At 47.7% G+C, this 23,640-nt stretch overlaps 1 protein-coding gene across 8 annotated transcripts in view; it reads left to right on the top strand.

Annotated features, from left to right (window-relative positions):
* Window positions 1-15,336: 15,336 nt before the first annotated feature.
* The window catches only part of CCDC91 (coiled-coil domain containing 91), a 107,151-nt gene continuing 98,847 nt past the window's right edge, over window positions 15,337-23,640 (top strand). For 4 of the 8 annotated variants that reach the window (XM_068162401.1, XM_068162409.1, XM_068162407.1 and 1 more), the window contains exon 1: window positions 15,663-15,873. The gene's annotated coding sequence lies outside the window, so the exon portion shown is untranslated. The other 4 variants (XM_068162406.1, XM_068162404.1, XM_068162403.1 and 1 more) reach the window with 4 other exon arrangements.

Raw genomic sequence — 23,640 nt, forward strand, 5'->3', positions numbered from 1 at the left:
TAAGACTGAATGTGATCAGCCTCCTCCACATGAGTGTTCTTTAGGCAAGGCAGCTATCTCATGTTTTCCATCTCTCATGCTTCTTGCACCACTCGCTAGTTTGGTTCTGTAAGTTGTAGCCCAGAATGGCAGTGCTACAGTGCTTTTGTACTTGCACAGAATAGCCTGAAGGAGATGTGGATTTGTGGATTCATTCCCCAGTAATGCACAAACCTCACCTATCAACATAGAGTCACAGAATTGTTAGGGTTGGAAGGGACCTCAAGGATCAGCCAGTTCCAACCCTGCTACCGCCATGGCCAGGGACACCTCACACTACAGCAGGTTGCTCAGAGCCACATCCAGCCTGGCCTTCAAAACCTCCAGGGATGAGGCTTCCACCACCTCCCTGGGCAACCTCTTCCAGTGTCTCACCACCCTCAACAGGGAAGAATTTCTTCCTAACATCCAATCTGAATCTACCCATTCCTAGTTTTGTTCCATTCCCCCTAGTCTTGTCATTACCTGACACCGTAAAAAGTCCCTCCCCAGCTTTCTTGTAGGTCCCCTTCAGATACTGGCAGGCCACAATAAGATCTCCTTAGAGCCTTCTCTTCTCCAGACTGAATAGCCCCAGCTCTCTCTCTCTGTCCTCATAGCAGAGGAGCTCCAGCCCTCTGATCATCCTTGTGGCCCTTCTCTGGACATGTTCCAGCAGCTCCAGATCCTTCCTGTAATAGAGGCTCAGAACTGGCCACAGTACTCCAGGTGGGGTCTCACCAGAGCAGAGTAGAGGGGGAGAATCACCTCCCTTGACCTGCTGGCTATGCTTCTCTTGATGCAGACCAGGTCCCATGGAGATGAGCTTCCTCAAAAAGCCATCTGTAACCTGTTCCTTAGCAATTTCCTGCTGTTATCACAGTGCCAGCTGAGAAGACAGCAGCAGTGCTTGGCTGGCTCTCTCCCATGAGTTCTTCAGTCAGTCATTCTCCATCCCAGCTCCCCCCCTATCTTCACCCTTGTCCCTTTAGAAGTCACAGAACTGATCAGGAGCTCACTGACACTGCTGGCCTTTGGCTCAGGTCTCCCCTGCAAAGGAAATGTGTTCAGATGCCAGCAGTGCTACCAGAACTGAGCAGCACCTGCACAGAAGGTGTGGTAACTTCACTGATGGTACCAAATGCTCACTTCCACACTTAGCTGAGCCTTGATGGGTGCTTCCACTAGACTAACATTTTTCTCTGGGTCTTGACCTTTTCTCCTCAGAACATTACTTCTAATTCTCAGTCATTTACCATGCAAGATAAAATCCTTGCAGAACTCACACAGGACTCAAGCAGAGTTTCTGCTGCTCCTGTTTTCACTTGGTTTCAGTTTGTTTTTCCAAACCCCACGTTACCTTAGACCTTGCCAGTGGAACTCGTTTGGAAATAACGGATTAATTCAAACACTGTTTGTTTGGAGGAGCGCTCTGATAGCTTTCAGCTGGCTAAACACACTTAGATAGCATCCTGTTGGCTTCCAAGACAGAAGTGAAAGGCTGATACGCTCACCAAGTGACAGCTTTGATGCAGTATCCTTACAATACATGAGTGCTTACAGCCCTGTATTACCAGCGAGAGCTTCCAGGAGCCCTTGAGTGCCAAAGTTCATGCAGTTCATGTTTATATTAAAGTAAAACCTCAACTAAAATATTTGCAGACAAATGCTGCATTCTGAAGCTTTACAGAAGCCATGCAGACACACCTTCTGCACAGATAACAGGGTGGGCTAAGGAGATAATTCTGTCTCAGGTTATCTGTACTGATGTTTATTTTGGTAGAAATTAGTTACTAGAACTAGTTTTTGTACATCCAAAATGAAATGTAACCTGGTAACACACACTGGAAACATGAAACAGTTCAGAAAAGGAACCTGAGGTCCAGATTTGGTTTAAAGCCTTTCATAAGCTGCCTGATTATTTTTGTTTTGCAGAGGAAACAAAAGCCTAAGTGTGCCATATGAAAAACTCAAAGAAACTCAGTGTGCTTCTAAAATGAGCTGGAAATGCTAGCAGTTAAATACAGTGAATCACAACCCTGTTTTGATAGGGGTTTTCCCTTCTACTGTTCCCCGAGAGATTTGCAGAAGCAATCAAGGGAAGTAATTAGATACAAATGGATGTTAAATGCATGAAGAATAGCAGAGCATCTCTTCAGGGTAACAGCCTTTGCCCTCCCTTTGGAAAAAAGTGCGGTCATTTTACTACTGTGGCAGCAGCATATCTTACTATGTTTTATCCAAGCTCAAACCCTTAGAGTTTAGCTAGAGAATGGTCTAGCAATACAAAATACCTTTATTATGGCACACCCACACACCCAATATTTGCTTTTCTAGCTGCCTGCAGGAACAGCACTCCTTTAAAGTCATTTCAAAAAGGAAATATCTAATGATAAATATTTTAAGTATAAGGAGATAAAATAATTCTTACATCTCTGTGCTGCTTGCTGCTAAACCACTGGCAGGTCAGGTTGATCAGGGCAGCATAAATAGCTGGTCACTAATTAATCAGAAGTAATGTTATCTGGGTTCCATGGTGTTAAAACAAACTTATTCCAGAAAATTGGCAGATCTGGTATCATTAGACACCACCTCTCTGTCTTGCAAATGCCTTCTCCTCTTTGTGAGGCTTGCAGAGAAGGGCATCGTGTGAAGGGTGGTGGGCAGAGGCTTTGCTTCCCTGCCAGGGGAAAGGCTTTGTCCAGCTGCCCTGCTCTGTGACCTTGCAGACAGCTCAGCTGTAGATGTGTGATGCAAACCACACAGAAGATGAGTCAAGTGAAGAATCCCCAGTTTGGGAAAAGGAAGACATTCCTGGAAACTGGATGCAATTTCTCACCAAATCCCTTCCCTTAGGCCTCTGACAGCTGTCCAGGAATGCCCATGGCATGAGTGTCCTGAAGTGCCAAGTCTCTTCCTTTCGGAGTCCCCATAAGATGCTAGGATGGTCACTGACAATCCCCCACAACCAAACTCCACACTCACACATAATTCATGAAACTTTTCTTCTCTCATACAATCCTAGAATGGCTCAGGCCAGAAGGGACCTCAGAGCTCACCTCCTCCAACCTCCCCACCATGGGCAGGGACACCTCTCAACTAGACTCAGCTGCTCAAGGCCTCATCCAGCCTGGCCTTCAACACCTCCAGGCAGGAGGCAGCCACAGCCTCCCTGGGCAGCCTATTCCAGAGTCTCACCATGCTCCTACTGAAGAACTTCTGCCTGAGATCCAGTCTAACCCTGCTCTCCCTCAGCTTCAAACCATTCCCCTTTGTCCTGTCTCCAGACATCTTCATGAAATGTCCCTCTGCAGCCTCCCTGTAGGATCCCTTCAGGTACTGGAAGGCAGCTCTAAGGTCCCCCTGGAGTCTCCTCCAGCCTGAACAACCCCAAGTCCTCCAGCCTCACAGCTCATTTAATCTTTTGGTTCACCACAGAATCATGCCTGGCAGTGTTGATGTAGTCTCACCATTTAATAACAATAATAATTTGTTTCAAAACAATGTGCCTGATGAATGTCTTTGCTTTTTTTTCCGGCGTCAATTTTGACTAATAGAAACCTCATTGAAACCTCAGCATATTTACTGGAGAAACCCACCCTAACCAAATTAGCACCTCTGAGAACAAGTCCCTTCCCAGAACTCACACCACCTTTGTTCCTGTGTTCTGAAGCTGCCTTCTTACCATACCTGCTGTCACAGAGCAGTGAAGCTGGAGTGTCTCAGCGGCCTTCAGAATGAGAGCTGCCTCCTAAACAAAGGCTGTTTTCTGTCAGCAGCCTCTGCTCTGGAGCATCAGCTCTGCTGGCTCCTTGGGACAGGTCTGCACTGCCATGTTTGCACAGTCCCAAGCTGTAACAGCCTTATTAGCTGCATGCTGCTGCATGTTCAGACCCAGCTGTATCCCATGCCAGCTTGCTTACTGGCAGAGAAGCTCTGTGGTGGAGAAGGATCAATGACAAAGGCCTGAGAGCTGATCTCTGCTTCCCCCCTATTGCTACAGAAGGCCACAGGCATGGCAGGACCAAGTCACCCTGTCTCTGTTCCTCCAAAACTGCTTCAACTTGCCACTGCCTGCCATCACCACTCAATAGCAACAGCATCTGTCTTCTTCTACCAGTCTGCCAGGCAGTGCAGTCCTTCTGTAGTGCTGTAGCTGTTCTGGGACGTGGGGGTAGTAAATAACAGGACAGAAGGGAACACGCAGGCCTAGGAGAACATCTGGGAATAGTTAAAGGAAGAGAAGATTTTCTGGTAACAGATCTCTTACCAAGAGAGAGAGAAGGCCACAGAGGGAATATGACTCCAATCTGAATACAACTACAGGGTTTATACCTGAAGGCTATGTCCTGGTACACACAGAACTTCAACTGGCCCTGCAGGGACATCCATGACAGGCAGACATCACCTAACTCTTGAGCACCTCATGTGGCTGAGTGAAACATGCAAGCCAAGCCACAGCCCGCATAATGCATTCAAAGTGTGAGACCATAGGACCTTTGCCCCTAACCTGGGAGCCAGAAGGCAGAGTTTGGAAATCTTCTTGTCACAGGTGCATGTCTTATACTTTCTTCAGCTGAAGACACAGGTGTGGGGATGTCAGGGAGACTGCAGTATAAAGGGAATAACAAGCCCCAACTCCCACTGTGAACATTCTCTGTCTGAGGTTAGGATGAGTCTAAAGCTGAGCTCTGGGAGCAGTTTGTGCACAACTCCAGAGGTTGTACCCTTGCAGATCTTTGGTATCTCTGACAAACACACAGAGATACAGACACAGGAGAAGGGCAAAGCACCAGAGAACAGGTATCACAGGATAGGAAATAGGCATTTAAACAGCCACTTGATGAAAATTCCTTAGGTACCTTTCTGAAGGTTCTTGCCATGTGCCTGAAAAGGAAGTTTTGGTAGTTCCAGTTAGGACACCCCTATCACATACAAACCCCTGGTAAACTCAACCTGAGGGACAACACAGGAATGGAAGTCACATCCCATTTTGCTTTATACATGTTTAAACACTGTAGAAGAGCACTGGTAGTAGTGTTGTCAGAACTGAAAATGCTCAGGCACACACTTAGTGTGAATTAGCTCTTCACATTCCACAGTGAAACCTCGGTGGTGGCAAGTCTGACAGCCTGTGGGGTCAGTCTTGCCCCCAGCCACACATGTGTGTCCTTTATCTGCTCCAGTTCTAGGCAGCTCTTGTGGGTTGTAGAAAGCATGTGCACACACCCATGGGCAAGACCCAACAGTGACTTTGCAATCTGAAGTCTCCTTACACAAATGCAAACTCCTTTTGCAATTTGATTCTAATTAACAATGGAGTCATTCATCCATTCATCAGCAAATGAGCAGAAATCCCCTTCCTGTAGCAGTGCAGACATTTGATAGCAATGAAATATTTGAGGTGATTATGTGTTACAAGATCTGTACTGCAGACTCAAGTCCCATTTCCATCTCGGCTCTAGACCACAAAACCACTATGCTGTGTTACTTGCTCAGGGGTGTTGGAAAGAGAAAGCTTCCCCCCACAGCTGTAAAGCAACCAGTGGAACCATTTTGTTGTAGTGAAAAAAAATTCAGGGTTGTAGAATTATAGAATACCACCTTGGAAGGGACCTCAATCTGGTCCAACCTTTCTTGGCAAAAGCACAGTCTAGATGAGATGGTTCAGCACCATGCCCAGCTGTATCCTAACAGCACCCAAGGATGGGGGATAGGATAGGATAGGATAGGATAGGATAGGATAGGATAGGATAGGATAGAATAGAATAGAATAGAATAGAATAGAATAGAATAGAATAGAATAGAATAGAATAGAATAGAATAGAATAGAATAGACCAGGTTGGAAGAGACCTCCAAGATCATCACATCCAACCTATCATCCAACGCCACCTAATCAACTAAACCATGCAACCAAGCACCCTATCAAGTCTCCTCCTGAACACCTCCAGTGATGGTGACTCCACCACCTCCCCAGGCAGCCCATTCCAATGGACAATCACTCTCTCTATGAAGAATTTCTTCCTAACCTCCAGCCTAAACCTCCCCTGGCGCAGCTTGAGACTGTGTCCTCTTGTTCTGGTGCTGGTTGCCTAGGAGAAGAGACCAACCTCTGCCTGTCTACAACCTCCCTTCAGGTAAACTCCTGAGCTAGTTCCTAATGTACAGAACAGATTTCTTGTAGGCCCCCTTCAAGTAGTGAAAGGCTGCAGCCAGGTCTCCCTGGAGTCTTCTCTTCTGGACAACCCCAAATCTCTCAGCATTTCTTCACAGCAGAGGTGTTCCAGCCCTCTGATCATTTTGGTGGCCCTTCTCTGGATGTAGTTGTTCCATCACAGAAGGCTGCTAAGCGGGTCAGGGAAGACTTATCCTTGGCAAAGCCACATTGGTTGTCTCAAATCACCATCTTGTCCTGCATGTGCCTTAAGACAGCTTCTAGGAAGATCTGTTGCTGACCTTTGCAGACAGAGAGGTGGGGCTGCCAGGGCACAGGTTGTCAGAGTACAGTGAGTACAGTGAGTCCTCTCTGAGTACAGTGTTTTCATTTCTCCAGTCATTACATAAGCTGTGTGTGCTGACAGAGCCACCGTCAACAGAAGGCTCACTGGTGGCTGGGAAGCTTACAGCACACAAACCAGCAGCGCTACTGCTGCTGCTGTATGTTAGGAATGTCACAAGCCTGCAGTGCTACTGGCATTCCTTTGCTTGGCAGTCAGGTCCTTGGCTTACACTTTGGCATTAGCAAACATTTGGTGCTTTATCTGTTTTCAATAAGGCAAACCAGCATTTTTGCATAGCAGCTGGATTATTTAGAAGTGCTTCTAATGGCAAACCAAGCTCCACTGGCTCAATCACAATCAGGAATTGGGTAGTAATCACCTATGTGCTTGATGATTATTCCTAGGATGCTATCCCAAAGCAGGGCTCATTGCAGGCCCGCAGATACAAAGATGTGATTTAGTCCAAACATTGCTGTGTGCATGTCAGGGGTTCTCTGTACCAGACAGGAATACAAGAAATTATTATTATTGCAGGTGTTCATGCCACAGGTTTTCTTCTTTTTCCTTCCACGCAGTCCACAGATACATGGGTTACACAAGGTCTTTGTTAAGCCACATCAATTCACAGCATTAAAGTCACTTTAATAGAATAGAGATTAATTGTATTCAGTATTCAGTATTCCTAAGGTTGGAAGGGACCTCAGAGATCATCAAGTCCAACCTGTCACCCCAGACCTCATGACTAGAGTAAATTGATCACAGAATCACAGAATCACCAAGGTTGGAAGAGACCTCAAAGATCACTAAGTCCAACCTGTCACCACAGACCCCACGACTAAACCATGGCACCAAGTGCCACGTCCAACCCCCTCTTGGAACACCTCCAGGGATGGTGACTCCTCCACCTCCCTGGGCAGCATATTCCAATGGTGAACGACTCTCTCAATGAAGAACTTTCTCCTCACCTCCAGCCTAAACTTCCCCTGGTGCAGCTTGAGACTGTGTCCTCTTGTTCTGATGCTGGTTGCTTGAGAGATGAGACCAACCCCCTCCTGGCTACAGGACTGAAAAATAAATGCAATTATCCACTGCTGCATTTAAGCTCTCGGCACGTAAAAATACGTTACTCCCAACTCTACTATGTACAAATCCTTCCTGTGGCTAATTAGCAGGTGGGCAATCAGCAATAATTAACCTCTTTGTCTCTTTCCAGAGACAGCTCGTTATCCCTAAATGGTAGCGTGAGGAGATAGAAAAAACGATGCCTTCATTCAAGAAGCAGGGAGGGAATAGAAATTTGCCTTCTTTCGGTATTGCAGTTTCCAGCTCAGTCTCTGCCTCTATCTAGCGACGGACACAGGCAGCCAAGCTGCCGCTCCGCGGGGCTCCCGCTGGGCTGTGATGCGCAGCTCACCGCCGAGGGAAGGAACGGTCGGGCCCCGCTGACGGCCGGCGGAAAGAATGCCACTGCCTGTGTCACACCTGGCCAGCAGCCAGGGCTGAGCCACCGCTGCTGACAAAGGCCAGCGCTCACCAGGGATTCAGGCGTCCTACCAATGGAACTAAGTGAGGAATTCTTGCTGCAGTGTGGCGAGCTGCCTGCCTGCCTCTCAAACACAGAGCAGGGCCAGGGGGTTATAAATAACGGCAGGGCTGCAGATTATAATGGGCGATAGTAAGGAACTCTCTTGGAAGCACTTGTGGAGTTCATCTGCAATGCACTTGGGTCTTACTGCAAGATATTTTTAGGAGTGGCTATTAAATAAGGAATGCTATGCTAACACACTGACCAGTGTGATTCAGTACCTGCTTCCAGCACCTCTGGTGAGAGAAGATTGCAGGACTATGGTCCAGCTACTGCACAGGTCTTGTGCTCTGCACCAGAGGACATGCAGGCCCAAGCATTTGTCCTTCTTTGGTCTCAGATGATGATCTTTACAGATTCCTGCCCTTGCTCACTTGTGGCATTCCAGCTCACCCCTGCCTTGGTAACTGGGACAGTTCCTCACTCAAGTTCTCTGAACAATCTGCACCTAGCTGTTAGTTGTTCAAGCACCCACCTGAGATCTCTGACATTCTGTCTAGTGGAATTCTACAAATGGTTTTGTAGAATGTGTCCAGAGAAGGACAACAAAGCTGGTGAGGGGTCTGGAGCACAAGCCCTATGAGGAGACACTGAGAGAGCTGGGGATGTTTAGCCTGGAGAAGAGGAGGCTGAGGGGAGACCTTATTGATGTCTACAACTACCTGAAGGGTGGTTGTAGCCAGGAGGGGGTTGGTCTCTTCTCCTGGGCAACCAGTGACAGAATGAGAGGACACAGTCTCAAGCTGTGCCAGGGGAAGTTTGGGCTGGATGTTAGGAAGAAATTCTTCACAGAAAGAGAGATTGGCCATTGGAATGGGCTGCCTGGGGAGGTGGTGGAGTCACCATCACTGGAAGTGTTTAAAAAGAGACTGGATGAGACACTTGGTGCCATGGTTTAGTTGATTAGATGGTATGGGGTGATAGGTTGGACTTGATGATCTCAAAGGTCTTTTCCAGCCTGGTTTATTCTATATGCATGGTCTGGGGCACACGACTCTTGCCCAAGAGTCTGATGTCAGCAATGATTCTAGGCTAGATGCAGATTATTGAGCATCACTTATGATAGTGCCTGATGCTGTAAAGCACTCCTTGGACCCTGCTATGTGAGTGGGGCTGAAGGCTGCTTTTTTTTTCATATTCTTCAATCCTAAAGCCAGAATTTAAACCTATGGTAAAACTGTAAATGGACACATCACAGGACACATCTATTCACACAGTCAGCTCTGGCTTTCCATAGCTTAGACAGAACTGGATAGGTTCCTGCTTAAGGGAAAACCAGCAAACTTGGCAATTTTCTCAACAATTAAAACATAAATTGGGGGGGGGGGGGGGAGGAGGGGGGAAGGTAAGAAATCCTTCTGATAAAACTCTGCCTTTCAAATATTGGCACTTTGAGTAGAGGTACTAAGAGAAGTGGCATAACTGAACTGTTCTCCAATGGCTTGAGGCAGTCTCCACAAAACCTTGCTGATGGGATCAATCCAGCAGTGCTGCAAAGCTCACGCTTTCATGTGTTTATTAACAACTAATACAGGAAAACAACAAACCAGCACAATCTTAGGAACAGGACCAAAAGCTTTAGGAAAACTTCTGCCCCATTGAATTTATCTCCTACTGGGGTTAACCCACAACATCTCCAGAGAAGGTACTGATGATATTAGAATTCATGAGTACTGAAGTTCTAAGACAGCCAAGCAGCAGAATAGAACTATTTTCAAATGTCAATACCTTTGTCCTCAGAAACTCTTTGTTTTGGGTAAAGCTCAGAGTTCTTGCACCTGGTGTTGAGAGAATTTATGTACCTTGTTTGCCCACACTTTCAATCAAATCCCCATCAAATGTGTGTCCATTAGCTACCAGCTGAAGAACACAGTCCTGGCTGCTGCTGCTGAGGGCTGACTGATTTAAAGTGCTGCAAGTGTGCTTGTAATGGCTTTAAAAGGGACCTCTAGGACATTTCACTTATGGTTGCCCAGGGAGGTGGCTGAGGCCCCTTCCCAGGAGATATTCAAGGTAAGACTCAACAAGGCCCTGGGCAGCCTGATCTAGTTGGGGATGTCCCTGCTGACTGCAGGGAGGTTAGACTGGATGAGCTTTGGAGGTCCCTTCTGGCCTGGACCGTTCTATGATTCAAGCGCACTCCCAGCATGTCTGGAAGTTTCCATGCTTGCCTGGGTGCTTTCTGTTGCAATGTTGCTTTCCCTGCAACAAATACTCAAATATTTATTGATTTTAGCATTTAATAAGGGAAACTAACATACTGTAGGGAAATACCCCTTGCAGTAAGAGTACTGTTCATAAATGGCTCTTGCAGATGGATTGCATAACTGATACAAAAAGAGCTGCTGTTGTACAGAACAAATCTGTCTGTAGCCTTCTGAGCTGATGTTACCCAGAAGCCTGCAGTGTAGCACTGCTGCTTAGAAAAATGCACTTCACATGCAAATCCATGAAATCTGCAAAGGGCAGCCGAAGAATAGATCCCTGACTGCAGATTTGAAAGTACTTCCACAGGATTTAAAGAGCCATAGGACCAAACCACCCAAAGCAGAAAAGCAGGCTGCTGCAGTGTCTGCTGAGATGCATGGAAGCTGGAACAACTGCAGAAGGGCAGTGAAGTGGACGCTGCTAATTCACTGCACGGCCAGGGCTGTGTGACTTGATGGCAGGTACAGCACAACACAACAGGGCGCCTCTAGATGCAACCACCTGTTCTCCCTGTAACCACCCAGGGAGTTGGCCAGGACACAGATTCTACAACTGGGACCCCCTGGGCTATGGGTTCTGCTACTGCCATCCAAAAGGAGAAATATATGATGACAGGTTGGGGTAAGAAGGTACCCTATAGCAGGAGCTTTGCTTACCAGCAGGAGTTTTAGATGTCTATGTGCTAGTGAATTTTCTGGAAAGGAAAAGGTGATGGTTTCTCTCCCATGGGTTTTCCTACAAAATCTTAAAAGGCAAATGTCCAGTGTCCTGTGGCTTTTCCAACAGGGATAAAAGGAGGGCAGAATTTTTCTAAGCAGGCAGATTGTGGTCTAGCAACATGTACAAGTTCTGCTTTAGTGCCAGATGTGGTAACAACAGTGAGAACTTAGCCAGGTGGTGATGGGAGTAGTGACCTCAGTGTGGGACAAATCAGTGATTTAGGTTGATGAAACAGACTAAATTAGCCTACACATGATATAGGTAGTCTCAGGGCTGACATGGGATCTTCTCCTACCCATCTGAACCATTGAATAGCTGGGATCCTGTTCCTAATGTTGGCCATGAGAAGAGAATGTTGGTTCCCATCACAAAAATGAAAAACTGTTCTTTCCTGCTGGTCTCCAAACAACAGATCCACAAACACATTTGATGCTCTAAGCCTGGACTGGGTTTTAACACACTGAATGGCATGGTATTAAAACAGTGGTGATCTTTAAAGGAAAGAAGGTTACTGTCCCATGTCCCACTGTCTCTGCTTCAGAACAAGAACAGTGACTGCTTCATTCTGTTGCCAGATGTATCACCAATTCCTCTCTGTAAGGAAGCTAGCCCTTTTGGTTAATGATGGCATTCAATAGTAGTAAATCCATCTATAGCCACTGCAGAAACCACCCTGGTTCAGCTGAGTTTTTCTTACTTCTCTCCAAAGATTTTCAACAGCATCCAGTCTGAAAACACTGCAAACATTGCTTGTTTTGGAAGACCCACAAATATGACTGGCTTCATACCACACAAAATGCAGGGTGCTATTACCCACTTATTTATAACCACCTCATCTGGCCATGGAAGGCTGAATCCATTAAAAAAAAAAAGAAGAAGAAAGAAAAGAAAAATAAAGTCACAGAAGTGACAGGAATCTCTATAAACTCTGCTCTCTAGGAGACATAACAATAACAAATTAGGAAGTTTTTGGTCTTGAATTGGTTCAAACTATTTTGGGTGCAATTCTGCTGCTCTGTTTTTCAGAAATCTAAGTATTATAAAAGGCCTTTTTTCTTATTTCATCAAAGGAAGGTGCACAGTGTACAGCTGAGTGTAGCTATCAGTAGCTTCTGTTAACTGCTACTTGCCATCTCAAGTCCCAGCAGAAGCCTCCTTTACAACTTCAGCTGCCTGACTCCTTTTCCAAAACACAATCAGTACACAGCTTTAAATGTGCCTCCTCCTGGTATCCTAACTTGCTGGACTTACATTTTTTAAATTGCCCATGTCAGTCTTCAGAGAGTGAGTGAGACAAGTGGATTTTCTTGTCTCACTTTGTTTCTTCATCTTTCAGTTTCCCACAGCATGGTTGCTGTCAAGAACCCCGCCTAGCCTGGACCAATGCCAGCAGATCATGCTGAGGATCTGTCCAAACGGGGGGTATTCAGTGAGCTGCAGTGCTAGGCAAAAAGAAAAGTTTTGTTCTGTTGCCTTAGGGTGCATTACAATAGGAAATATTCCTAAAATATAATGGGCACTATCCAGGGAGCTTTCCCCAAGCAGCCAAGCAGTGCTTTCAGATGGGTCAGCTGAAGTAGCAGTTGAAGCGGCTTCACCAAAAGGGTACAGTGTGGCAGCCCAGAAGGGCAGATGATTATCAAAACAAAACCACATCAGACCCCAAGGAAACCATAAAATACAGACATTTAGAAAATTATAGACTTGAGGGACTTGTCCCACTTGAGTTGATTTGGGGGGAAAAAAAATAAACAACCAGAGACAGGCTTGTGTTACAACAGTCTACAGATGATGTTGAAACTGACTTTGGGACAAGCCAAGCATTATTGTAGCTGAAAAACCTGAGTATTTTACTCCTTTTGGAGCCAGGGATTCCTTCTGGAACTAGAGATTCCTTGTGTCCTAGCGATGATTTCATGCCTTGAGATGCTGGTGCATCAGTTAAGGCTAGAGGCTACTCTGCACACTGCTTCAGGATGTGTTTGCAGCACCTGACATGAGGGAAACAGACATTTGATAGTTGATGAACTTGACTCTAGACCAGCATGAGTTGACTACACATGCACAGCCGAGTTGCCTAACCACAGTTTAGACACTAAGAAGGTTTTGAACATTGGTGATTGTTTAGATTGTGTGCTTCAAGGGCCTTTGCAAGACACGGTAATCTAACTGCCTATCTGCTTCACCTTGCAGCATCACTTCCACCAGCCTTCTGCACTTACTGAGGGAATGGCACTGGTGGTGTCGTGATCTTACCATGGAGAAAACTGAGTGACTACAAGGCAGCTTTCATTGATCCTCATTACCTGTCACTGAAATATTGTTCCAAAGCACTGAGATGCAGTTGCTTTTCAAACCAAAAGTCACCTCGTTTTTTCTCATCTACCGAATTCTGACAAGAAAAGTCAGAGACCTCTGGTAATGGTCTCTATAAACCTTTAAACCTGGGTGGTGGTGGTCAGTCTTGCAAGTTGTGCATTTATTGATTTTCAGAATGGAGAAAATGAGCTAATTAGGGAAGTTTGCAGTTGGCAGGGACATTTTCCCTTACAGAAGAAAAGTATAAAGTGAAGTGTATTATAAAGTAGTTCTCATAACCCCAAAGATACAGCTGTGCTTTAAAAACAGGGGAAAATGTAATTCCCTAATTTAGCTTGGTAACAGCTACTTTCTCTTGGCTTTTGGCCCAGAATATGCCCACTCCTTCTGCAGAAACAGTGTGGCAACCTCTACAAGAGAAAGTGTTGCAGAGAGGCAAACCATGACATGCTCATCATAAACCTGACACCGGTAAGGATGGCTGCCCGCAGCAGCCCACAACAGAAACCTGCATGGATCTGTGCAAAAAGAGTCATCCCTTGGTAGTAAACCCAGCTCAGTCTTCAGAGCATTGGCACTCCTGGCCTGAGAGCATGTTTGACCAGCAGTCTGGAAAGGATCTCCTGAAGTCCTGAGAATCTGAGTAAGGTAACTGCTGACTAAATGTTCTGAATGTCCACATCCTAATTGAGAATACAAAAAATGTTGTCTCAATGAAGAGTTTTTCCCCTTGCACATCTCAGAAGAAACTCTGTCCATATAATGCTGCAGTGGAAGATGAGCTGCTGCAGAACACCAGAGCCCCTGGAACTCCCATCTATCGCAGGTGTTTCAGAAATCTCCATTGTGCTTTTAGCTTTTCATGGACTCACAGAATGTACGCAGAATGTGGAAGAGACCCACAAAGGTCATCTTGTCCAACCTCCCTGCAGTGAGCAGGAACATCTTTAACTTGATCATGTTGCTCAGGGCCCCATCAAGTTTGAACCTGACTGTCTCCAGGGATGATGCCTCCACCACCACTCTGGGCAACCTGTTCCGGTTATTTCACAATCCTCATTGTGAAGAACTGCCTCTTGATGTCCAACTTAAATCTGCTCTAATTTCAAACCACTGCCCCTCATCCTATCACCACAGGCCTTTGTAAACAGGCCCTCCACAGCCTTCCTGCAGATCACCTTCAGATATTGATATTGAAACATAGCTAGAAGATCTCTGTGGTGCCTTCTCTTCTCCAAGTTAAACAACCCCAGCTCCCTCAGCCTGTCCTCATAGCAGAGGTGCTCCAGCCCCCTGATCATTCTCGTGGTCCTCTGGACCCTCTCCATCAGATCCATGTCCTTCCTGTGTTGAGGGCTGCAGAGCTGGATGCAACACTGCAGGTGAGGTCTCACCAGAGCAGTGGCAGTCAACTCTCATCTTGCTCAACAGGCTTCTTTTGATGCAGCCCAGGACAGAGTTTGCCTCTGGACTGTAAATGCACATTGCTGGCTCATGGAACTATTTCAGTTGGAAATAAGATCAAGTCCAACCATCAACCCAACACCACCATGGCCACTAAACCATGAGCCAAAGTGCCATGTCCACACGTTTCTTGAACACCTCCAGGGCCACTGTTCCCATCCCTGGAGGTGTTACAAGAGGCAGAGACGCGGTGGGGGAACGTGGTGGTTTAGCACCAGAATTCAGGTAGTTAGATAACTGTTGGACTCAATGGTCTTGGAGGTCTTTTCCACTTTAAATGGTTTTACGATTCTGTGGTCACTGTCCAGTCAGTTCCTGATTCCAGTACTGTGGTGCTGCAGGCGGCTGGCCGCTGGTGCTCACTGAACTTGTTCCTGCTGCTTGAGGACGAAGGTTGAGGTAACGAGCTTAGGGCAACGGTCGACACGAATTTCTGACCGCAGAACCGAAGGCCAAGAGGAGGGGCTCCACCCACGGCCCAGGGCTGCTCCGAGCCCGGCGCCAGGCGGAGATTCCAGTGACGTCCCGTCTCCGTGACGGGGCCGGTAAGGAGCAGCACGGCGCCGTGGCGGCCGGGAGAACCGTTCGAGTCACTCCCCGCGACACTCACCACCGACGGCGGCGGCCCATGCAGCGCCGCCCGGCACGGAGAGCAGGGGAGAGCAGGGGACAGCAGCGGCAGCGGTGGCAGCGGGCGCCGTCCCCGGCGGCAGCCCCGCGCCAGGCCCTCGCCAGCGCCCCACCTGCAGCGCGCGCGCGGGCGCGCGCGGGTCCGGCAGCACGTGACTGGCGGGCGTGGCACGTGGGGCGGGAAGTGTCGTGAAAATCAACTTCCGGGTGAGGGCGCGCGGCCGCGGCGGCAGTCTGGGAGCCGCTGTCCCGGGGCGGCGGCGGGAGCGGTAACCGCGGCCGGAGCCGCGAGGCGGCGGCGGCAGAGCTCGGAGCGTCCAGCGGTCCTGCCGGCTGCGGGACGGGTCGCAGTGAAGAGGGGAAGCCGCTCCTAGCCCTCCTCTACCGGTGGCTGCTCACCGCGTTAGCCTAGCGGGAGGAAGCGGCAGGTGCTGCTTCCAGCTGGGTCATTGCTAACCGGGGTTGCGGGGCGTGTAGCTGGCCCCGTGCCGGCCGTGCTAGAGTCTGGCTGCCACGGTTGCTGCAGGTGGTTTCTCGGCGAGGGCTGACTCCTCCTCCAGTGCTGCCCCCAGGCCCTCCCTGTGCCCCAGCTGAGGCCCACCAGTGTCGATACCCGTGTGCTGTGCTGGGTGCTTTAGTGGTGTAACTTAAGGGTTGCTACCAAGGGAGCTTTAAAAAGTAGCTTAGAGGAACAGCAGTTTCTCTTCCCTGCTCCAGAAAATTGATACACCTGTCAACAGAAGGAGAACCTCGTGAGTAGCTCTGTAGCCTGAGGGTTTGGAAGTCTTGGCTGTGACTTCTCTGCTCTTCCACGTGTGAGGCCAAACTGTGCGGCCAAATTTCCAAGCACTGTGGTCTGGTATTTCAAAGGTGCCTGTGTGCCTAATATCCATGACTAAAAATGGAGTTGGGTGCTGAAGTATTTCTGAAAATCTGTCTGAATCTTCAGCCTTCTAAACTCTTTTCAGTAAATCTGGGTCTTCAAGATGGCCATTTTTGAGGCCTCTACGCATAATAGGGTTGGCTGTATCCCTTTAATACCTCAGCAGCTGAGCTTAGATTTTTTTTGCTCTGGGATACTACCCTGATGAACTGTCTGCAGCTTTGTTTTTTGTCTCAGCAGGATGTAGTTTATTTTATAGGCAGTTTTCTCATTTTAGCAATCCTTTGTGCCTATCAGTTACACTTTGTAAATGCCTGTCTTGCTGCAGTGTTGCAGTGCATCTGGGTAGTTTTTGTCAGTGCTTGAACATCTCTTTCTGTAGGCTTGCTGAATTGCTTGTTCTCAGCGCTTTCTGGCTGTGTTGCTTTCTCCTACCCTTTATATTTCGCTCTTCTGCATACATTTCTTAAGCTTAGGGCTTTGTTTTGAGTGCCTCCCCAGCTGTGATTTGTCACTAATGCAGGAAGCTGACTACTGACCGTTTTCAAATGGTTTATAGGGTAGACAATGCCTGTTCACAAGTGCAGTGATGAACTCCATGCTGGCAGAAAAGGAAAGGAAATGCCAGCCAGGTGGTACCTGGATGCTGAATGGGAGAGGATTGCAGCGCTTTTTGCAGGACCTTGTAAAGAGGTTCTTGAGAATGAGCTGTAAATTCATTTCATGCTGGTTTGAAAGGAAGATGACTAGGAGAGTAACTTCTGTCCCACGTGCCTCCACATGCCTTGGTGAACAGCTTCACCAGTAACGCCTTCTGGTCTCAGCCTGGCATGGCACAGCCTCCACACACTGACTCCTTTTACCTTAAAGGTGAGGTGGTGGTTTAATGCAGCTCATCAGAAGAGGTAGGTGGATTTTATACACCCCAGATTGAGACAGTGGACCTGAAGATAAAGCTAGTCACCTTTGGACATGTTTTAATCCAAATCTGTACACTGACCATTGCTGTTACTTGAGACATTGATCAGGAGAGCTCTCAATGCAGTTTAAGTGTTTGTGCATTTAATTATGTGCTCCTTGCTTGTACTCTGCATGCCTTGGACACCATGGGCTGTTAGACCAGCTGCTTTGCATTTCTTTGCAATTGACACACCTACTGTCAGAGGCTGCTGAAGAATGTGTGTGTCTGGACAATGGTAGCTGCCTGTGTGCTGTCAACTGGTATTCAGGATGAGGAGGGTTCCATAATTTTGTAGGTGCCAAAGCACAGTTGTGCTGTAATGCACGTTTCTTGTCCTTATTGCAGTCCTAAGGACCATGACTGGCATTTTCTAGATGCTTACAGAACTGCTAGGACACCTTAGCGTGCTGTGTGTCTGCCCTACTGAAAGCCAACTTCCAGGAAAGCTTACAACACAACATGGAAGATGGGTTGTGGTGTGACAGAAAGAAACTTTTAGTGACTTTTCAGGCTTAGCAGTTCTCACTGCCTTCTGCCTGTGTTCTTCTGAGTACCTTCAGCTTCACAGGGTGGTTGTGTCAGTCTCCAGTGCTCTCATTTTCTTGTCTGGTTTGTGAACTGCTCTTGTCCCTTTGTGCAGTTTCTGATGCTTAAATGCCCTTAACAAGACAGTTCCTTCTGCTTACGTAAAACCAGTTAGGTCATAGTAATGGAGCAAAAGCTTGTTAAGCCACTCTTGGCACTCCTTCAGCTATGTTCTTTCTGTTGTGTAGGCTGCTTTCCCTAGCACACTAGAGTTTTTGGGGGTACAAACAGTATAAATATGAAGTCATGCAAACTACATCAACCTTTAAACACATTGTAAGGGGTAGATTTGTTAGGGTCTGGAGAACAGGCAAGGTGCCTGAGAACTGGAGGAAAGCCAGTGTCGATGCAGCCTTTGAAAAAGGCAAGAAGGAAAACCCAGGAGACTACAGGCCAGTCAGCCTTGCCTCTGTCCCTGGGAAGGTGATGGAAGAGCTCATTCTGGGCATTACCTCAAAGCATGTGGAGGAAAAGAATGCTATCAGGAGTAGTCACCATGGATTCACCAAGGGGAAGTCATGTCTGAATAGTCTGATAGCCTTCTGTGAGGGCATGACTGGGTGGATGGATGAGGGGAGGGCAGTGGATGTTGTCTACCTTAACTTGAGCAAGGCTTTTGACAGCTTCTCTCACAATCAAACTTAGGAGGTGTGGGTGAGATCAGTGGGCAGTGGGGTGGATTGAAAACTGAAAGACAAACACAGAGCCAGGCTTTTGTCAGTGGTGCCCAGTGACAGGAGAACAGGTAAGGGGCACAAACTTGAATATAGGAAATTCCATCTAAGCACAACGAAAAGAGAAACTTAACTTGAGGGTGGTGGAGCCCTGGAGCAGGCTGCCCAGAGAGGTGGAGTCTCCATCTTTGGAGACATTCAAAACCTGCCTGAACACTGTCCTGGGTGATGCTGCTCTGGCAGGAGGTTGGACTGAATGACCTTTTGAGGTCCCTTCCAGCCCCTGGTATTATCTAAAGACTGTTGGGAGCTGACTGTCAGAGGTGGTGCTTTACCACCTGTTCTGTTCCACTGCTCTGTTGGTATTTGTCAGAGCAGCTCAGAAGTTCAGTGTGGGCTTGTTTTTCCTTTGTGGTTATCTCATGCTCCTAAAGACTTCAGATTTGTGTAAAAATGTCCCTTGCTGTGTTAATAAAAATAAACACCTTGAAGTGTGAAGGTGGAGTTAGCTTTTCTGATGAGGCCTGTTTTGGTGTCCCTGAAGCAGTGGTACCTAGGTAGCAGCATGGAGCCTTCAACAGTGGAAGGAATGGAGCTGGTGTTGTTCTCCTCAGTGCAGAGTACCACAGTCCCCAGGCTTCCTTCATCTGTGACAGGATCCAGATTCTCTTTTCCTGGAGAGTTTGGGGATGGTCAGTGTGAAGTTTTGTTTTTCTGCTGTAGCAGGCTTGTCTCATTTGTATTGTTCAGCTGACAGAGATTGATTTGCAGAGTAGCTGAAATGAATTCTGGGGCTTCTCTCCACTCTTCCAGTGAGACCAAGCCTTAAAAATGTAAATTGTGTTGCAGAGTGTGGCTGGAGAAGCAGAATTATGTGTGCATCATTTTTAAGCAATTGCAGAAGACTTCTAAAAGGAAGTTAATTGGATTTATTGCTTTCCATGAGCTGGTCTGTTTAAGTGCTGATGGCTGCTCCTAGACTGGTGTTTTCAGGGATCTTCTCTGCTGATTTGCAGCAGCTGGATGTGGCCTTTGTCTGCCTCTGGCCTTTTTGCATTCACGAGGCTAAGATTTCTTGCTGGCTGCATCATTACAGATGCTGTCTAGTAAAGATTTCAAGCCTTTGTGACAGAGCTGTAGGGACAGACACAATGTCTGTAAAGGTATTTGGGATCCTCAGGTAGAAACACATTCCCCATGCCTGTGTCATGCCTTGAAGGAATGCACCTTTTGCTGTTTGCCACTGGAGTGACCGCAAGTCAGACTGTCTTCCAGAGAGAAATCTGCCCATGGCTTTAGCTTCACCTGCTGATTTCAGTCTATGTTAAATGTGTCTGATGAGGGATCTGCACAGAGTTCTAAGCTTTCAGCTGCAGAAACTCAAGCCTAGGCAAATGAAAGGGTTGAGTCAGGAAGAAAGGGAGTGAAATCTCAGGCAGTTGTGGAGCACTGGCTTCAGAAACCTGCACTGTGTGAAAGTGATACAGAGTTGGAATCCAGAGGTTTAGAGGCTCCCACTGGCACCTCTGGTGACAGAATGGGAGGGTTTCATCAGTTCAGTGCTTTTCTTCATCAAAGAGCCAAGTATGTGTGAATTAGTGTTTGTACATCTCTGCTAGGATCTGGCATGCTAATGATCCAACAGTAACTGCTCAGGCACACTTTTAGGGGTAGTGAAAGGCTGAGTCAGATATTGTCCAGCTTGTCCACATTTAGACTCCTTTCAGTGCAACACTCCTTTCAGTGCAACCCTCCTGTCAGGTTTGTGCCTGTACCTAAACTAATCCTAGGGGACTGCAATGTTAACGGCTGGGGCTTTTTGTTTGGCTTAGGAAACAGTTGTTTAAATAATGATATTGCTAGTCTAGGTGGTTCCAAATTGTGACTCCTGCTTCTGTTCGTCATCCCTTTGGATCATAAAGCTGTAGCAGATGTGTACAGGGCAAAGCAATCTGTGCTGCACAGGAGACTGATTGCAGTCTGTGCAATACAGGTGGAGCCTGGCACTAAGGGCTAGCATTACAAACTGTTTTCTTTGGAAACAAAAGAATAGAATAGAATAAACCAGGGTGGAAAAGACCTGCAAGATCAAGTCCAACCTATCATCCAACACCACCTAATCAACTAAACCATGCAACCAAGCACCCCATCAAGTCTCCTCCTGAACACCTCCAGTGATGGTGACTCCACCACCTCCCCGGGCAGCCCATTCCAATGGGCAATCACTCTCTGTGTAGAGCTTCTTCCTAGCATCCAGCCTAAACCTTCCCTGGCTCAGCCTGAGACTGTGTCCTCTTGTTCTGGTGCTGGTTGCCTGGGAGAAGAGACCAACCTCTGCCTATCCACAACCTCCCTTCAGGTAGTTGTAGAGAGCAATAAGGTCACCCCTGAGCCTCCTCTTCTCCAGGCTAAACAACCCCAGCTCCCTCAGCCTCTCCTCATAGGGCTTGTGTTCCAAGCCCCTCACCAACTTTGTTGCCCTTCTCTGGACTTGTTCCAGCAAGTCAACATCCTTCCTAAACTGAGGGGCCCAGAACTGGACACAGTACTCGAGGTGTGGCCTAACCAGTGCAGTGTACAGGGGCACAATGACCTCCCTGCTCCTGCTGGCCACACTGTTCCTGATGCAGGCCAGGATGCCATTTGCCCTCTTGGCTGCCTGGGCACACTGCAGGCTCATATTCAGCCTACCATTGACCAGTACCCCCTGGCCACTCTCCAGCCACTCTGACCCCAGCCTGTAGCTCTGCATGGGGTTGTTGTGGCCAATGTGCAGAACTTGGCACTTGGATGTGTTCAATCTCATGCCCTTGGACTCTGCCCATCTGTCCAGCCTGTCCAGGTCCCTCTGCAGAGCCCCTCTAGATAGAGTGTGCAAGCTCATGTTGAGGTGCAAAGCTTCCAACCCCAAATTCTTCTGGTTGCAAATCTCCTAACTGTGAGCTTGAATCTATTATCAGAGCAGTTGTTTTGTTCCTGGTGCTATTACCCCAGGGAATGTCCTGAGCATGCTGGTTGGGTTTCACGTGGTGTAGGCCCAGAAGAGTTGTACTGCAGTTGTTAGTGGTTATGCTCCCAGGAGTCATCGTGGGACAGCTCAGCCATGCCAAGGCACCATTGCTGGGTTTGGAGGGCTGGCATTTTAATCTGAATAGAAGCAAGCAAATAGACCATTTGCAATCAACTGTTTCAACTGGCAATAAATGTGTATGAAAATACAATTAAAATGTTATAGTTACTTCAGTATGAATATAATGAACTTGAAGGAATGCCTGATGAGCAGCCAAGGACTGGATTCATCTAGTTTGGAGAAAAGAAGGCTGAGGGGTGGCCTCATTGTTCTCTACAGCTTGCTGAGGAGGGGAAGCAGAGGGGGAGGTGCTGGTCTCTTTTCTCCTGTACCCGGTGCCAGCACATGTGGGAATGGCTCACAGCTGTGCCAAGGGAATTTTAAACTGGGCATGAGGAAACATTGGGTGGCCAAACACTGGAGCAGGCTTCCTCAGGGAGGTGGTCAATGCCCCAAGCATGTTGGTCTTCAAGAAGCATTTTGACAATGCCCTTAACTGGCTTTAACTTTTGGTAAGCCCTGAAGTGGTCAGGCAGTGGGCTAGATGACCATTGTAGGCCCCTTCCAGCTGAAATTCTCTATTCTATTCTGTGTGAACACTCTGGGGAGGAGATGCAGCTCTGGGTGAGGACAGTGAATAAATATGAGCTGAAAGGGAGGACAAATAACTCTCTGTAAGCCTTTTTCAAAGATCCCTGCTGCAGACAGTCTGCTTCTTAGCCATACTCTTACGGGCACACTGAACAAAGGTAAGAAGAGGGGCAGGTGAAGAGGCATTTTATCTGTTCTGTACTCAAAATAGGTACCTGCTTTCTGGAAAAAACTCCTCAGGAGACTTTGCTGAGCTTGGGTCCATGCTTCCCTGGTACTGTGTGGGGCTTTTAATGATCTGCAGGGGTTCTGTCTGTCAGGAGCTGCCTCCTGAGCCTGGCTGCAGAGGATTGAGGATCTTTGTTACCATCTCTAAGGGCTATTTTGGAAGGACTGTAAATTGCTCAGTGGGTGCCCTGTGCCTTCACTGGGCAAAATAAAGAATGGGGTATGCAGGTGTCTCCTGCAGATGAAGAGCTGGGCTCCTGAGTTCTCTGTCCATGTATTTACATGAGCTGTATCTTGTGCTCAGAGACACACCAGCCCAGAAAGCCAATCATGTCCTGGGCTGCATCAAAACAAGTGTGGCCAGCAGGTTGAGGGAGGTGATTCTCCCCCTCTGCTCTGGTGAGACCACACCTGGAGTACTGTGTCCAGTTCTGGAGGCACTATTACAATAAGGATCTGGAGGTGCTGGAATGTGTCCAGAGAAGGGCCATGAGGATGAGCAGAGGGCTGGAGCTGCTCTGCTATGAGGACAGACTGAGAGAGTTGGGGTTGTTCAGTTTGGAGAAGAGAAGGCTCCCAGGAGACCTTCTTGTAGCCCCCTTCAGATACTGGAAGGCCACAAGAAAGCTGGGGAGGGACTTCAGTGGGTGTCAGGGAGTGATAGGACGGGGGGGAGTGGAGCAAAACTAGAAATGGGTAGATTGAGATTGGATGTTAGGAGGAAGTAGTTCCCCATGAGGGTGGTGAGAGACTGGCACAGGTTGCCCAGGGAGGTGGTGGAAGCCTCATGCCTGGAGGATTTTGCAGCCAGGCTGGATGTGTCTGTGAGCAACCTGCTGGTGTGTGAGATGTTCCTGCCATGGTGGGGGGATCCTACCTAGATGATCCTTGAGATCGCTTCCAACCCTAACAATCCTGTGGTTCTATGATTCTGCAATGCTGAAGAAAGCTTGAAGCCTTGGACATCTCAGTGGAGAAATGAGGTTTCTTCAGGTTTAGATCAGTATCTAAAGGGTATGAAAACCTCATGACAATGAGGTTCTGCAGTATATGGTTGTGTAAAGTGCTCCCACTTTGACTTGGGCTACATGGTAGAGGATTAGGGAAAATGTGAAGGAGCCTAAAGTGATCTCATTTTTCTTCTGGACACAGATTCATTCTGAGATGAGCTGAGTCCATTTCAGACCTGGGTTGTAGAGTTGG

This window comes from Melanerpes formicivorus, unplaced genomic scaffold (assembly GCF_026170545.1).
Source record: "Melanerpes formicivorus ecotype bairdi unplaced genomic scaffold, bMelFor1.0.p_v2 SCAF_64, whole genome shotgun sequence".
Classification (NCBI taxonomy): Eukaryota; Metazoa; Chordata; class Aves; order Piciformes; family Picidae; genus Melanerpes; species Melanerpes formicivorus.